Genomic DNA, 18,089 nt, shown 5'->3' with positions numbered 1-18,089 from the left:
TGAAGCCCTTTTCACAACACCCACTGGCAGCACTGCAGCTCAGCCAGACACAGGGGTGCTGGGACAATTTGCATAGTTGCTATTTCTCGTAGAGACTTTCCCTAATTTGCGATGCCTTTTTCTAACCAAGTTATTTGTCGTTTGCTGTCAGCAACCCCTGATTCTTTGCCTGTGAACCTCCTGTTCTCTTTCACACTATTAAGAACATTATTTTCTATTCTTCTGTCAGTGGAGAGTGCTGGTGATTATCACTGCAATGTCTGGTCCCCTTTATTGAAAATGTTAATCCTTCCTTTTTGCAGGGTTTCTTTAGCCAGAGGTGCTAATACTTGGTTAATAGAATCAGGCTGCCTTTTTCTTCATCTTTTGTGTGTATGTGTTTTAGGGAGGGAATTCTATTTTATCTTTTGGTCAGAATTTATTATAGCCTCTTTTTTGATTCTTTTTTTTTCTTTTTTTTTTTTTCTCCAGAGGGGCTTCTTTGACTTCTCTTGGTTTTTTTGCTGTGGTTATTTTAATGCTTTTCTAACATTTATCACCCAGAACACTCATTACTCTGTGTCTTTTTTGGTTTCTATAGTCTTAAAAGGGAACTTAAGAATGTGTCCTTCAAGGAGGAGCAACCTGTGCTCATCATCAAGAAGAGGACTGAGAGCTGGGAGTCTTCCCTCACTCAGTGCACAGAGAAGGCTTTCTTTGGCATTCCACAAATTTCCCTCTAACCTGAAGATCTTTTCAGCCTTTAGGTAGTAAACAGCATCAAAGATTACCACCACCTCCCACTGCTCATAGGACATTCTTCCATGAAGAAAAGCATGATGTGAAGCATGGGTCACTTGCTGTAATTTCAGGAATTACAGGTTCTGCCCCAGGGGAGAGGTGAGGTTGCCAAGACTCAAATGCAGACCAGAGTAGGCTGCAGAATACAGTGCAGGTAACTTTTGTGTTATGTTATAGTAGTACAGTCTTTTAATGCTGATCAGGTAGCAGTTCAGTGAAAATTCCTCTTGTTTTGATGTGAAGAGCACAGACTAAATCTCTTACAAACTGCTGTTGTGATGAGTTTCTTTAAAAGGAAAGACTTCACCTGGAGCAACGTAATTACCCAAGAGAGAAAAGTGCCAAGTCATCTGAAACTTTGTCTCTCCTGATTGCAATCATATTTTATTCTCAGGTAAAGCAGAGCTGCTGTGGCAATGGAGCTAGGAAGCAGTGACTGTTCAGCATGTGTCTATTGTGGGCAGGGGACTCCAAGACCATTTTCAAGGTTGCCCCAATACACAGATGTCCTCCCGCTGGAGATTGTTTCAGCAGGCACACCTGAAACTGGATGGAGCTATTGGAACTGGTTGACTCCCTCCGTCTTTCCATCCATCCATCCATCCAGTCAACCAGCTGAGGAGACCTGGAGCAGTGGGAGGACACCAGAGACCCTCCTTGCATCTTCTACGAGCTAGAGCATCAGGCTGGCAGAGCTCTCATTTGACTCAACGCTTCTAAATTCCCATTAGTACGTCCGTGCTGCAAAGAAAAGGACACCCCCGCACACGCGAGGGTGAGAAGGGAGGTGCTGCAGCAAAGGGTCCCTCCCCACCCGCCCTGCCGGGCCCTTCGGGCGCCTGCACAAGATGCCACCCGGTGGCAGCAGGACCGCATTACACGAGCAGGCAACGAAACATCCCTGGAAAAGTTGTTAACCTGGTCGTGACTTCACTGCGCAGTCGAAACACCCAGGATGTCTGTGGGCTGTGGTGAATATTTGAGTGACAGCCATCTCTAGTTATGTTAATTGGACAGCTTTTTGCATTTTTTTTTCCCCTCCAGAAACCCTTAGGCTTTTGTTTGCAGGGAATAAATAAAGAGGGATTAGTCACGTTTATCTGTGTTTTCCTAAGTCTTTACAGAATAACTGTTATGTGTAATTAAGTAATTTGTCTGTCTTTGACCAAGCTGATAGCAAATTACCAGACATTACAGATGAGATTCCATTACATTTTAAGAATAGATTACACGGATCTGGAATTTATTGATTTTTATTTAATTTTTAGGCAAGAACAACTGGCAACAATAGTCTTATGAAGGTGAAAATTCAATGTGCTTTGACAAGTTGTCTTTATCTAGCAGCATTGCTTGGCTATATGATTGTCTTCTCCACAAAGGATCTGCACTGAGCCAGCTGCGTAGCAAGATTTTCATTCACAGCTTTCCCTCGCCCAGGATCAAACATGTGCTGGTGGGATATATTCAAGTAACCTTTGCTAAAAGCAATATCATCCTGGATTCGCTCTCTGTGATCCTGTTAACTGATACTTAAATAATTCAGACTCTTCAAGGATCCAGCTCAGCTGCTTCCCCTATGCTTTGCTGCATTTCAAATTACTAATCCATAAGCGATTTTCTTAAAATCTGCTTCCAGTGAGGTTTGCCATATAATTGTCACCCCAAATTGATGAGTTTCTCTTCAGGAACCATGAAGCATCGAGATGCAGAGAGAATGTAATATCATCCTGTCTCAAAATAGATTCTCTTGTCCAAGATACAGATACCATTTCATTTACCTACTTTGAAAGTACTTTATTGAGCACGCCAGACTCCTACAGATTCCCAGGGAATATGTTCTCCTTACAACTGAGACCAGATACTTCACATTAAAATGAACCAATCTTATTACACCTTTGGTTTTCAGGTATATATTAACTTACTATAATCACACAAACATTCTTCATGCTAAACATATGCACCACTCAGCCAACAGAAGGCTTGGAAGCACGTCCACAGCTCCTGACAAATGGCAAAAAGAAAAAAATCTTCCAAAGAAACATTGCACTGATACATTTGCCAAGAGGCCTGGCCAGACCTGATTACAACAACCACTGAGCTCTACAAAGTGTGGCATCAAGGCTAGATCGTCAATACTGAAAGGCAGCAACTAATCCTAATTAAAGGGTGGGGATTTGGGTTTTTTTTCTTCCCCTGAGAAACAGCACTCAGGGTGGAAAATGAAACTCTTTCACTAAACCCCGTTGTGTGGCTTTGTCTTCCAAATGCACTGGGGAAAATAAGGGGAGGAGATTCACTAAGTACATCCAGGAGAAACTTGGGATACAGCCAAGAGTCGTGATCTGGACAGTGCCAAGACCGTCAGCAGCACAGAGAGGAGGGGTTGCTTCCAAAAGACTTTTTGCTGAGATTTTATCCCTGCCAAACTCTCCTCCCAGAGCTGTAAGTAAGCCATGATGGCTATGCCTGTTTTTAGAACATGCAGAACCTCTGTTACCAGAAATTAGAATGCCATGATGCTTCTCTTTCTTGAGGAAATCTAAGTCGTTTCCTCAGAGAAGTAGGCATCACTCAAGGACAGATGCCAATGCACAGAAAACATTTTGGGTATATTTGGTCAAGGTGGGCATGGGTCAGCCCATGCCTGTAAATACATGGACTAAACTGCTCTAGCTTCCTGGGACATGGGGTTTCAGGGTTTGTTTCTCTGGCAACCTGGCCTCACACACAGGCAGCAGAATATGCTCCAGGGAGGCAGCTACTTTCAACAAGGGAAGTGGGAGAAGGTAGGAGTCCCTCAGCCCAGTCTTAGGCACACCCAGCGCTGGTTACCTAACCCCTGCTTTCAGTGAGATCTACCAAGGGGTCATGAGTTGACTCTACCTGCTCACTGTTGTGGCTAAAGGGCACTATTTCTCCCTGATCCTGTCCTCCTCCCTTCCCTGCTTGCATTTGGGTGTGTGTCTGGCTGCTTCCTTCAAAACAGCTCTTGATCTCAGTCTGCCCTTGGTGAACTGATTCAGCTCATTAAACTGCATGAAAGATAAATAACCATGCCTGTGAGGGGAAAAGGGCAGGACACCCTCCTCAGAGACAGAAAGAAGTGGCCCCAGAGACATTTCTTCAGTCTGTGAGTGGCTAGTCTTGACTAATCCTTCCTTTTAGGTGGGCCAAGGAGGGACAAGCAATCAGAATTCTTGTACAGGTTAGCTTTCTTGAGATTACATGCCCTGTCTCCCTGCCTATAGCCACACTGGCATCTAGAAGCCACCAGGAAAGTTTGTGTTCCACTCCCCACTAGATAGACCACCTTCAGCATGAAGGCACTCCCTCTCTTTCACATGCAGCATCACCAGCCCTTATAGCTTGTCAGGAGTCCATCAACAACATCTAGTAGTTGTGCCACCATAACCTGAATAGAAAAGACTAAGTTTTATTGCCACTGAGATGTATGTGATGGTTTCACACGTTCCCCTAAGGAAGGATAATTATTTGTCTTATTTTAGAGGGTTTTGTAATACTGGCCTATCCTTTGTCAAAATCACACATCCCACAGATCATAATATTAGATATATTGTCATTTTTCATCAAAGGGAGCACAAACTTAGTTCAGTTTCTTTTTTTCTCTGCCATGGAGAGATACAAAACTTGTAGCCCAGTCACTGCCTCTTTTGTCCTGTTTACACCAAGCAAAATACAAAGAATCCTGAAGAAGCACCCACCACACTAAACTATTTTCATATTCTTATTGCAAAGAACAAGCATGTCAGAAACCTTTTGGTTCTTTCCCTAGGAACCTATCTTTTTATGTAGGCACTTCTTGAAACAGCATAAAAAACCAGTAACTCCTCATTTCGTTTCCCTTTCCATTTGGATTGGACAGAGAGTCATACAATGGAAAAGGACTGTTCATTTTCCTGAATGTTTTTTTACAACCAGCAGCACAGCAACTTAGAGCCTACACTGTCCCTTCATGTCTTTGGGTGCTGTCCAGTTGTGTGTAGAGAAAAAAAAAAAAAAGCCCAACATGTCTGAATTCCTTGCAACAGCTTTTCTAAGTGGCTGCTCCTGCTGTTCTGCAGCTGCTGCCCCGCATGTCACTGGAGAGCACTGATATCCCATGAGCTGCTCATCTGCTCCTCTTCCCTGTGTGCTCAGCCAGGCAGCCTGGCAGTCTTGCAGGAGCACTGGCCAACGCTCTGGTCTCCCATGGGCTTGCCCTGACGTCACACATTGACTGCCTCCCCAGCGTGCAAGGGGACACAGACACGGCGCTGTGCTCAGATTTGGGTCTCCTGGACGGTGCTCCTTTCATCTCTGAACCCCTCAGCCAGCAGTCTCGTTCATAGTGGTACCCACTGGGGGTCACTGACTGCTGGCTCAGGCTCTGGTCATTGATGGGCTTGGACATTTCTCCCTCGGCAGCATTTTGCAAGCTGCCAGCCTTTACAGACCCCACGCTGTGGAGTTTATATCTGCACCTTCACCTGGGGAAAAGATCACTGAAGCACAGCTCTGTGTGAGTTTGAGCACAGATGTGAGCTCAGACTGGTCAAAAGCATTCAAAAGCACGTCACTGTGTGTCTCATTCTTATCACATAGGCTTTCTTTGCTTGGCTGCCTGAGAGCCTCGCAGAGCACAGCAGTTAGGCTTTAGTTAGTCCCTGTATCTCCACACTGTCTCTGAAAAGTTCCTAAGCAGGGAAGACACTGTGGAGCAGCTCTGTCTCTCCAGACACCTAACCTGGGTCTCTTGACCTCATTATCTGTGGAATAGAGACCAACTATAACAGATTTTTCACACATCTGATTGATGACTGTGTGGAAACTCTTCCTGTAACACCATCTCCCCACTTTATTTTTAACAGATTTTGACAAAATTCCATTATATTCAGAGATTCTTCTGAAATCCTAGGTGTTTGAGGATAGCTTTTAATTTGGAGAGCTGCATAGGCTCCCTCCTGGTTTTGAGTTTTCAGCTGGTGCAGGAAATGAGGAAAAAAACAGAAATGGATAAACGCTGAGTTATGTGCTTGCTGACTGAGCCTCTCTCCTACTTAGAAACAGTTTCATCTTTGTAAAGATTTTGCTCTTGACAGAGATGCTTTTCTCTAACATTGTTAATGAGTATTTATTACAATAGTTGCATTTGTCAGTTCCTAGTATGCACTGGGCACTGTGGAGACTTGATGGAGAGAAAGGAGATGATTGACTGAATTTCTGGTGAAATATTAAATACTTGTAGTCTCCTAAAAAAAGAAAACTTCATTTAGTTCTTCAGGTTTTCTTACATGGCAGCACCCATTCTGTTTTACATTGTGCCAACGAGACTTTATAATTTCTGGACATAATAACCCCTTCTACTTTGGCAGCTCAGCAAGAACAGTTTCTCTGAAACATCCCAAATCAATTGACTTCGCCAAGTCTTTTGCCCAACAAATCCTGCAATTGCTTCCAGCATTTTCCCACAAGCGATACCAAATTAATGGATTTGTAGTCTCTTGGTGAGTCTCTTGGCGAGTCTCTTGGCTTTTCATTGTCTGATTAGGCACACTCTGGCCTGCTGGGAGAAATGTACTGCATTGATAAAGATGCTGGATGAGGTTCATTTCATGCCCCACTTTCCTGTTGCACTCTTGGACTCATGCATGTCAAAATGTTACAATGAACATGGATAAGATTAAAAAGCTCGAAGTCCATCAATATGGGCAGATTGCAGTGCCCGAAGCGCCCAAGGAAGTTACGCATGCTATTCCAAATCTGTCTTGCATTTAAGATCTTGCCCCAAATGCATAAGAGAATATTCTTAAAATATATTTGGCGTTTAACTATCCATGCAAATAGAACATTCATAAGAGTAATCTAAGAACCCTATAATCTAACTCAATGCCTCTGTCAAATGATACAAAACAAAGCTATGTATGAAATCCCTACATTTTAAAGCAATGATATTTTGAGCACACAACTGCTTTCCGAATGCCATTTTCTCTGTCATATGTTTACAATAACTGTCCTTAAACAACAGACTTCTCTTAGAAAGAGCAACAAACAGGGTTTTGTTGTTTTTCTAAACAGTTTCAGTTCTATTCCTGCCTTGTACGAGAAATTGTTTCTTTTTCAGGTAATTCAGTAAATCTCAGAAACAGCTAATGATTGCACTCCCACTGCACATGAAAATACTCACACTTCACTTTCCACACTCTTCCCTTGATCACCAGTCATGCTACACATATTACAGTGTTCACATCATCTTTCACAGAATCTGTGTTCAGACTGCTAATAATTTCCAATTCCCTTAATTTAGATGCCCAACCTAACTGTTCCCCTAGAGCTGACAGGTTCCTCTGACCCTAGGCTTCCCTTGGATAATGATTGTTGGGCTGGAGAGGTGCTCTAGGACCTGAGGATTGTGAAATCACCCTCTTCAGCATCCTTGGACAGGAATTCCACCACCAACCTGTTGCACACCCTGGGCAGGAAAGCTCCCCACACCTTCTTGCTTCACTGAGCCATTTCACAGCCAGGAATACAGCCACGACACAGCGAGAAAGGGCATGCAGAAGATACTCTGGTCAGCCCAGTTGCTGAGGTACCAATCTAGGAGGGGAGAGATACAAATGTCCTCGGTTGTTTCTGTTTAATTTCTTTCTGTCAATAGAAATTGTACATAAGAACACAGCAACTGGCACTCTAGTTCTGGTGCTTGTTGTGGATGTCACCTGCTCAAAGCAATCTTGGATAAGATGGGAGATATAAACCACAACATTAGCTTTGCATGCTAATCATACATTCACAGACCATAAACTCTGATTTTAAGTCCTGTTCTCCAGCACTCTTCAGTCAGCAAATTACTTCATTCCCCCTAAACCACTGGGTTGGAGAAAATAGGGACTTGAAGCACTCACAGGTACAGCTGTAAGCAGAGTATCTCAGGTAAATGTCCCTATTCTGTTAACAGTTCCTATGAAACTGATCACCCTTCTTTGTTTCTGGAACTTGGTAACACTGATAGAGCTTAGCAGCTCTTGATGTTGCTATGAGAAGTTTCCCTGGTTCTTTGGGGGTTCTTTTCGGGGTTTTTTGTTTTTCTTCTGGAAGGCTTATTTTTTCTGTTCTTACCCCATCTTCTCCAACACTCTTAAGAAGAACACCTCTGAGCAAAAGGGACCTGACATCATTCTCTCTTGGCATTATCTACATTCAACCTTGGGCAGTGACAATGTCAGGCAATCACTGTCACATCCTGAACAATGTCTGGCATCACAGCAGAGCAGCACCAACCCAGGCAACTCTTATGGCCATTGGGACTTAACAGGTACATAACCAGGACAAGAAATGTCATTCAGTCCCTCTAGCCATGTACATGTCTCCTTCCTGTTGTATTTCACCATGCAGGATATTAGGGTTTGCTTCTGGCACCACGGCAAAAGAAAACAGGTTCACCAGAAACTTCCCCTCCTCTCTCAATATATGGAGAAAGGAAAAGACAGAGCAAAAAGGAATCTCACTGAAGGCATCAAAATGCCCTTTCTGTTGTCAAGACTGTTGATGCCTGCATGTTCTGGCAAGACAGGAAAATCATTTTAACTCCTGGATATTTCTTTTCAGTCACTGACTATTATCATGCCTTGTGCCTTTTTTGTACTTCAGGCAGCTCCATGATCTATTTTTATGTGTTTGTGACTTGTTTGTTGTTTGTTTGTTTGTTTGTTTTTTTCTCCGAAGATATTTCAGATTATTTGCAAATCAACCTTACTGGAGTATTAACATTTGCTCCAAACTTTAATATGAGTTAAACAGCTGCCCTTCGTGCAAGAGATTTTTGTTTTGTTGTCAAGGGTTAATTATCTTTACAGTAGCACTTCTTTGTTTCCCACTCTCACTATCCTGGAAGCTGAAGGGTTTGGGGGGAGTTTTTTTGTTACAGATCACAGCCTGCTGTTTTACCAGCTCTGAAATTACAAGATTGACTCAGAAACCTTAGATCAATTACAAACTGTGTTAGACCTTCACCTTCTCTTTACACCAGCAGTTTAAAAGCATACTGCTCATTTCAAGGGCAGTGCAACATTTTCCAAATATCTATAACAATTTAATGGATAACTGTCTCTGCCTGAGTGGATAGAAAATGACTAAAAACATCTTCAGGATCACCTGTTGTCAAAAATAAAGCTGCCTACTGTCTTCTTTTTCCTCTGCAGAGATGACCTGCAGACTTTGTACTTTCCACAGTTATCTACCATCTTCCAGGAAAACTCAGCACTGGCAGTGCTTCTCTCTGCTTTGTAATTCCAAAAGTGCTGGCCTCATGCAGCTTATGGTGTTGTGTGCTGTCTGGCCAGTGCTCAGAGCCATGGAGTATCCCACAGGCAGACTCCCTCTGGCATCTCAGGTTCTAGCTGGTCAGTATGGGGTTAGTCTGAGAGTCTGAAACACACCACAGTTTGTTCCGTCTGGTTCTTGGCAGACTCCCTCAAAGCAATCACTTCTTCTTGCCTTCCGTGATCATTTCCTGGTCAGATTGAACGTGTGCTGCCACCTCCAGACATACTTTTCTGCTGTCAACCTCCTCTCAGTTACTAGCATTCACAGTTTTGTCAGTGTAATGAAAGTCAGCTCTCTGGTGGAGCAAATTGGCCAATCCACAGCAGTGGAGGAGACCACATTAATCGAGATCTTCCTGGACAAGAAGACAGAACTTCAACTGTGGAACTGTTTGTTGTCTGTGCCATTTCAAAGATGCTGCCTGTCTTCCTGCATTTGAGTTTTGCTGTTAAAGATTTCCTGGTAACTTTTTCCCCTGTCCATCTTCTTTGATCCAGGGGATAGAACATCTATGTATTTGTCCACTGACACCAGCTTCAGTCACATTTTCAGCCTAACTACAAGAGGTTACAAAATGGAAAACCTGAGCAGACATCTGTAGATGCTCCAGACATAAACCCCAAATGGATTTTTCCCTTAGTATGAAGTGATGCTCTTTTGTATAGCAGCTGACGTGATGCTCAGCCAAATGGAGAAAGACATAAGTACATATTACTGTCAGCAGAGAAATCTTAGACCATTTAGCTCATTACCAGCTACGTGTTTCACAGAGCTGCATACTCTGTCCTCTGCAGAAACAGGACTGGGATAATGTTAACAGGCTGGGGAGAACAAAACAGCAGATTTGGAGCACTACAGTAGACTTCCAATGTAAGAATCAGACTTTCAAGTATCAGGTTTTCCCCTGCGCAAAACATCAAAATGTTGGGTCTTGAAACAGGCAGCAGCTACACTGGGTCACACAGTGAAGGTTCTGTCCTGGAAGTGTGACAGGTTGCTCTGCTAACTGATAAGCTCCCCATCAGCAAGGTCTTGGCATAGCCTCTGCCCTGCTTTGGACCCCAAATGCCAGCTGAGTCTGGTCAAAGAATGACTGAGGAGGCTTACCTGATGCACGTTGTCACAGAGCAGTGTAAAGTCCCAGACTTCAGCTGCAAGTGAATGAGAAGCAGGTTTGCCTACCATCCACCACAGAGTTCAGAGCCAGCTGTGTGAGGTTCATGCCCAGCTCAAGAGACCTTCCCTTTTTACTGAGATAGAGGAGAGGTACATTATCTCAATAGACTTCTGAAGAGAAGAACTAAAAGCATTTTGGGTTTCATCAACTCCCTCAAGGTAACAGGACTTCTACACAAAACACCCACTGAAGCATCTAGTGATAATGGTTGTTTACCTGACCTATAACCTACATTTCTGAACATTTTCTTGTGTGGTTTCATTGCAGTTCCACGGAGCTGCAGCACCAGAAAAATCTTATGCAAGTGTGTGCCAGGTTTACAATTCTACAAGTCCCAGCTGTTGAAGAGGTCAGAGAACTTTCAAATGTAATTGAAAATCCAGTTCAGCTGGGAACTGCCAGCAAGCTAAATGAAAAAATCCCAGACCCTGTAGCATATTCCTTACTAATCACTGTAACATATCACCTTCTCCTGTAAACTTCTGGTGTCACCAAGTCTCATCTATAGGAAAAACAGTTGGAAAAGTACCACAGATTCTTCTAATAAGAAATTATTGTGTTTAGAGTGAACTCCAGTATCAGGAAGCATTTTTCAAGAGTGTCATGAAAAATGAATTTCTTGCAATATTCCCTAATTGAATTGCATTTTAATCTACCATTTAACCAATAATGCAAGACATTTATATTTTGGGATTTTCTGTCTCAAAAACAGCTACTTCTCACAGATCCCACTTCTTCATAATCATGAATAATGACATCACATTCATTTCCACGGAAAGACACTTACCTCGCAATCTTTATTGTGTTATCAAACAGAAGCAGCTGGGTAATGTGGGTGAATAATCCTGTTCTGTATATTCAGCAGTAGGAAAATGAATACCGAAAATTACTAACAAACTAAATAGCTACTTCTATAAATACTCCCCTTCCAAAAGTTCACCCTATTTTAAAAGCCACTTGTTAAATGCTATTTAGTATATATATATAAAGACTAATGGATGAAGACCAAAGTCCTTGAAATAGAGACAGAAAAAATACTTCATAACTAAGTGTAAAGCAAACATCTCTATCTGTTTGCCTTACCTGTATGGCTCTTTTTGTTCCCATCATCCATAAAGAGACATTTTGCTTCCTATCACTACCAGCTGCTGGGGCATTTTGTTTAAAAAAAAAAAAAAAAAAAAGGCAAACGAATGTCTTGTACATCAGTTACCATAGCACTTTCCACTACTGCCTTTCATTCCACTTAGTCTCAAGAGGCAAAACTAAGCCCTATTTGGACTTAGAACCACCAGCTTTCTCCACAACAGTGGAGACAAGTAGTGAGTGATGAGCACAAAAAGTCTTTTCTGGAGAGTCAAAGAATTCTATTTAATCAGTATCAGTGGAAAAGGATGTGAGCTACAGTGGGAAAATACCCCAACACTTTCAAACCAACCTAATTTGGGCCAAACTTAAAGCCAATACCAGTGAGCACAGCAGCTTGAAATTAAGAAAATTTCTGTACACCATGACCTGAATTGCTTGGATGCTCAACAAGGTGACCCACCCTGGTGTTATGACTGAACAATAGCACTGGTAACAAAAGAGGAGAGGCCAACAGCATCTGAGCATCGTGATACTGCTCATCCTTTATCCTGTCTTACAAGTGGACTTCGTGCTACCAAGACTCTCTTTGCACTTTAGATGGTGAAGCAATACTATCCGTACAGCATGCAAATCCAAGCTGTAGCCAAATGATTTATCACTGAAGGCAAATCTGTCTAAAAGTGGATAGAAAATGTGCCCCAAGTAGCACTGAAAGCTCTGGAGGAGATTTTGGATAATAGCTATTCCCCTTTCTTCACACTGAACAAGGGAATGGGATCTTTTTGCTCTCTTTAAAATATTAGAAGTCATTACCAAAACTTGTCTATTATATTCCCTGTGCTTAAAAGCACGTTTTCTTCTTCATGTGAAAAGAACGTTGAATGCATCACATTTGCCACTGAACAAATACATTCACCAGTTCTCTTAAATGCCAGCATTAATAAGGGGGGTGGTAATGTGAACAGCCTTATTTTTGTCCTTAGCGCCCCAAAAAGGAAATGTGTTTCTTACTAATAATAGTGCATGTGACAGAAAATACCAAGTACATGCAACTGTTCTCATTCGCTTGCCAAGATGGATAATTCACATCAGGGCTTAAAAAAGTAAAACAAAACAAACAGAAAAACACCCCAAGTAAACAAATTAACCCTTCCCCTTCTACCAGCAATTCATCTAAACCACAAGCTTTAATCTAAATTATTTTGCTAGTGACCAGAGGGTGAGTTAAAGGGAAGAAGAACAGAGCTCGTGTTTAAATTCCCTGAGGAGCTTGTAAGAAACCACCCTGTCTGTCACATTTTTTTTTTTTTCTCCAGTCAACCGTTAAGCACACCCTGCCAACGTAAACCAGACCTGCAGAGGAAACAGCTTATTCACACCCAAATTTATTTCTAGCCACCCATTTTTTTGCAGCACTCAATACAATTCTGACAGGCTCAAACATTAAACAGTCATAAATCTACTTTCCTCCTGCTTCCCCCCGGAGAAATCATGTAACTGGGCTTGAAACCAGGGAGACTTAACTGAAATTTATTAATAAATGTTGCAGGGTTTTGTTTGTTTTGGTTCCTGATTTTTGAAGCTACATGTACTCATAGTCACACATCCAGGGTTTTCTGTAACCACAATGACAAGGAGTGACGTTCTTTACACCCCCTTATTTTCCAGTGGCTGAAGCTGTAGGGGGAAAATAAAAGTGATTCAGTATCATACAACTCCAGATGGAACAGATGTACCAATGCTGCTGCCTTGTTAATTCAATCCCAGTATGCTTAAACCCCAAACTCCCATCACACTGCCTTCAAGAGTGCTGGAAGGGTATGCCACACCTAATTCGAGGGAACGAAATGGTACAAGATGGGTGGATGAGGGCACATGCCTGCATCTCATTAACATCTTGCCTCAAATTAGCAAAAACTCTCAGAGAAAAGTGCACTGCGGAAAGTTTAACAGATGATAGCGTTCCCTCTGCAACGTAACCTGGTATTTCTTCCCTGACTTGGGAGACTTCACTACGCTGGGAGAACTGTGTCGATGGAGAGCAGCTGGGGGACCCTGTGCCTGGGATGCCACTTGCAGTGCATTTACTGTTTGGCAGGAGCCTATTCTCACAGGCTGGGACATGGATCTGCTGCGGGCTTGGCTCGGGGGGCCCATGGCAGGGCAGGGCAGGGCTGTGGGGAGCTGGGGACAGACCCCGCTGCAGCACTGATGGGGCAGGGGCTGATGGCCCTGGGGGGGGGTGACATGGGGGCCTGAGCCTGGGGTGATGGTGGGAGCCCCAGGAGTGAGGAGGGACAGGCAGGGCTGGCAGTGTCAGGACATGCCATGGCAGTGTCACGGCAGGGTGTGATGGAGCATCCCCGCCACCCCTGCCCAGGCCAGGCTGTGATCTGAGAAATACTCATTAGGCCTCTACTGTGACACAGTGTGGGGCAGTCTGGCAGTCTTCTCTCAAAAATGAGCTCTTTTCCCTTCAGGAGGAAGGGGACATTTTAGTGTTTTACCCTGTGCCCACAGATTTCTGCAGATCTATAAACTCTTCCCCTGAGCCAGTACAGATACCCCTGTGCAAAAGATAAATTCCTTCCTAAATAAACCCTGGGTTTAAAGAGGGACCACAGGCTTAAAACAAGTACACCAAAACTCTGCTGTGTGCTCCAGGAAACTCACTTTGTGTCTTTTACATTCTGGCCCAGTGTCCAAAGGGAAATTGTAGTCAGTGTTTTCATCCATGGAGCAAGGGCTCTCTAAACCCTCACAAACCTCTAGTTAAATCCACTTAAGGTCCTGAAAATCCATTTTTGACAGCCCAGGACCTGAGGACAGATCTTTCCTTTCCTCCTTCTTGGTGGTCTTTGGAGGGCAAGCATGTTCTCTGGGACTAGGCATCCCCTCCTCACAGGAGCCCATCTACTCTGAGCATCAGTGGGTCTCTACCTGCCCACCCAGGTTTTTGGAATGGCAGATGTGCAGTCAGACCCAGGCCCACTTTTCAGCTACCCTCTGTCTGGAAGCTGGACTCTGAATCCACGCTATTCTTCTCAAAGGCTTATTTAATTTGTGCAGCAGCACCCCAAAAGCTGACCACAGCACAGGTTTGAAGCCTTTCTAGTTTCTGGTTCCTATGATACATTTATTCCCTGTTGGAACACTGCTTTCTAGTTTAACCTTCCAGGAAAAACATACCAAAATAAATAACAAGTAAAGGCTTACTAAATAAAACTCTTAACGTTGTCACATTAATCTTCAATAATAGAAAGTATTATCAACCAGTGGCAGGAAAAGAGCTGATCCGAATCTTTCCTACTCTCCTTGCTTGGACAGAGTCAGTCCAGGTAGTGCTCAGGCCTTCTCTTCTTCCCAGACTACTTCAGAAACATTTGGCTGTGATTCTGTGATAATGACAGTTTTAAAAGAAATTTGTTCTACATCTTGTTTTACATCTGCCTTACAAAGCATGGATCTGAAGGCTCTCTTAGCTTGGCACACTTGGATCGACTCTGCTACAAGGCTGGAAAGGCCACTAACAAACATTCCAAGGCATGGCCTATGATGGCACGCTCCCTCTGATATCTCTTCGGAGCATCCCACACATCATTTTGAGTGTACAATGGACAGAACAAACTGACACCATGTAGACTGGCTTAACACCTAGGCAGAGGCAGCCTTGCAAACCACACCTTGCTATCAAAATAGCACTAATAGTCCAGCAGAGAAGTATCTCCATCCATCAGAAATGGACTGTCTTATTTATTCACCCTTCACTGAGCTCCAAGAATTAACAAAAAACAGACTGATCTCATTAGCTGTCTAGATTTTGGGGGGAGGTGGTGAGGATCTGGGATCTACCGGGCTAGAGATATGCCTGGGGGCTTCTGCATAGTGTTAACAGCCCTCCTTCCAAAAAGCATGGGGCACCAAAATCCTGCAGTGAAAAAAATGCCCTTTTCTCTTATGTATTTGAAAGAAGAAGTCAGCACACCTGACAACTTTCTAGGGGCCCATCTTACATCAGCCTCTTTAGGCTTACGGTCATTCCATAATGATAATGCTAACTAGTCTAATAATTTTCATTGTCAAGTGTGAAAATGCAGTAATCAAAGCCACCTTCTTATTTAAGACTGAGAGTGTGAAATGGGGAAAGTGCTAATAAAAACAAATCAAAACAAAGCAGAAAGAAAATTAAAGCTTTGTATGTCCTTTTTACTATTACTTATTTTCAGTTGCTGAGGGTTTTACAGACTCTCTTTCATCTTTTTTTCCCTTCAAAGAGTAGCCTATTTTTTGTTGTATTCTGAAGACGTTCGTTCAATGTGAAGTAGTGGCAGGGCTCCCTGGGCAGAGAGCTGTCTGCAAAGCCAAAGAAATGCCGTGCAAAACCAGGCCCACACGAAAACTTGCCACACGTCTCAGGAAGCTGTCTCAGGGAGCAACCATTTTCTGAGAGGAAGGTTTCCTCCTTTCCCCGTTACTTTCACAGTCCATATTTTTATCTGAGCCCTTTTAGCACAGTATTTATTTCTGAGTCATACGAATCAACTCCAAAGCTTGGGTAATGCCAAAAATGGGCTATTCATATTCATTCACGCTCTTGTACACATCTCTGCTCTCATAAAAAGGAACATGTGTCTGATGAGCTTATTTACTTTCTAAATGTGTGGCAGAGAAGGATAGAGAGTGTGCAAGAGATAATGGCAGTAGCACTGGAATAACATCAATAAGGCATTTGCAAATAGAAACGTCACAGTTTGCTTGATCTCTGCCAAACTCTGCGCAGTTTAGTTATAATGGTTTATAAGAAACTTTTGGGGGCAGAGTTCATTGTTATGCCCTTTGAAATAGGCACATGCACCGTTTGTGAATTCCCAAAACAATGATGCTGCTCAGAACAGAGATAATTCATTCCTAAGATGCCACTTGACTGGTTGCTGGTCACTTTCACAGGGAAGAAAACCATCAATGTCATCACCTGTGCTGTCCTTTTGGGGTCCAGGGCTTTTCGAGTACCCCCATCTGCAGCAGGTTGAGTCTGCTGTGACTGATCCTGCACACAAAACTCCCAGTCAGCTCCCACGTCACAGCCCTAATGGATAATGCAACACAGAAAATGCTTGGGGAGCAAATCTCTCCGCTCCCTGGTCCACACACGACGTACAACACCTCGCAGCACTGGCAGACTACCCCAATGGACACAGGGAGTGCTCCCCATGCTGACCTGCAGCCAGGAGGCAGTCCCCCTAATAAGACCCCATACTCAAAAGGAAGATGCTCCCCACCCAGCTGTCTTATGCACATGGGACAGTGCTTAAGTAATCAGACCTCAACCCGTTCTCTCAGACCTCTCTTTGCAATAAGCAAGCAACCTAGGTGAGCTTGTGTCTACCAAGTTACTACAGCAAAAAATTACATTACTGTCCTTTTTTCCAAAACTATTAAACATGATTCAGGTTTTAGAAGTGTGTTCCTTACCCACATTCCTGTCATGGTGTCCCTCTTGTCACAGGCATTCTTATATTTATGCTAAAAGTATGATGGAATTAAAGTGCAGGATTCTAGAGTATCCTTAGGGAATAATTTTGTAAATATGCATTCAGTGTTAGGACTCCACTTCAAAAGTAAAAAAGAAGAAAAAAAAAGAAAGGAAAAAGAGAAAAAAAAACACCCTCAGCTCTTCAGAAGTATTTTTATGAACCTCAGGGATGAGTCATCTCTGGCAGAAGAGATTTAACAGGATGCAAAGAGGGGCTGATTCCACACCAAAGCAGGGAAATAACCATTCCTTCAGTTTGATGGCTGATTTTTTTGACTAGAGCCCCCCTTAGCATCACAAGGAGCCCCCACTCCTCATACATGACTGACAGACAGTCCTCTCTAGTTCTACATTTTTCATGGACAGCCCTGCCCATAAACCTGAGCTGGAGGTGTTGAATAACAGAGACAAGTACCCTCTGCTACCTTGAGAAGGATCCAGAAAGGCTATTTCCTTTTTTCTTTTTAGCTTCCCAGAAAAATGCATCTTCTCCAATAAACACCCTCACCTTTCTTCATCAGGCGTGAGAATTCATATCAGATGGAGTCATCTCTAATCTCTCAAGTACCTTTCAATTATACTTGCTACTCGGGCACTAAGATTCCCCTCTCTCTCTGTGACAGATAAAATGTTTTCAGGGGTGGAGGTCAGTTCCCTGATATATCTAGACAGAAGCCTCTAATCACTTGAGTTTTTATCCAAGTGAGAGCTGCAAACATGCTGCATTCCTAAAATCTACTTATTAACACGATAACTAATCTAATGGATGCCTTCAGATGCTTGAAAGCTGAAGGTAGAAGCAAGCATGCATACACATCAGGACAGCTTCTACATTTTTAAGCCAATTTACTACTTGCCTAGAATTAAAAAGAGGATGACAAGCCCAGATCTGCAAGTTTAGTGGGAGTTAGCAGACTCTTAACTACAGCTGACAGGGCAGAGTTGGATGATGTCTTCCCTACCACATACAGGATTTTCTTTTGTGCTCTTAAATCTTTTGAGTCTAAATTTTAAATAATCTATTACTCTCTGCCATTTTAATGTTTGCATACAGTTTGCTGTGACAGAGTTGCAAAAATCCATTCTGGATCATTTTTCAATTAACAGGTAAAAGAAAAGACAAATTGTTCCCATCTACTCTTTCAATTGTATCCAGCATTTGTAACAGCAGAAAGTATATTCTAG

This window comes from Empidonax traillii, unplaced genomic scaffold, assembly GCF_003031625.1.
Source record: "Empidonax traillii isolate 1590-97213 ecotype Southwest subspecies unplaced genomic scaffold, ASM303162v1 scaffold491:size805508, whole genome shotgun sequence".
Classification (NCBI taxonomy): domain Eukaryota; kingdom Metazoa; phylum Chordata; class Aves; order Passeriformes; family Tyrannidae; genus Empidonax; species Empidonax traillii.
Note: the sequence above shows the minus strand (reverse complement) of the source record.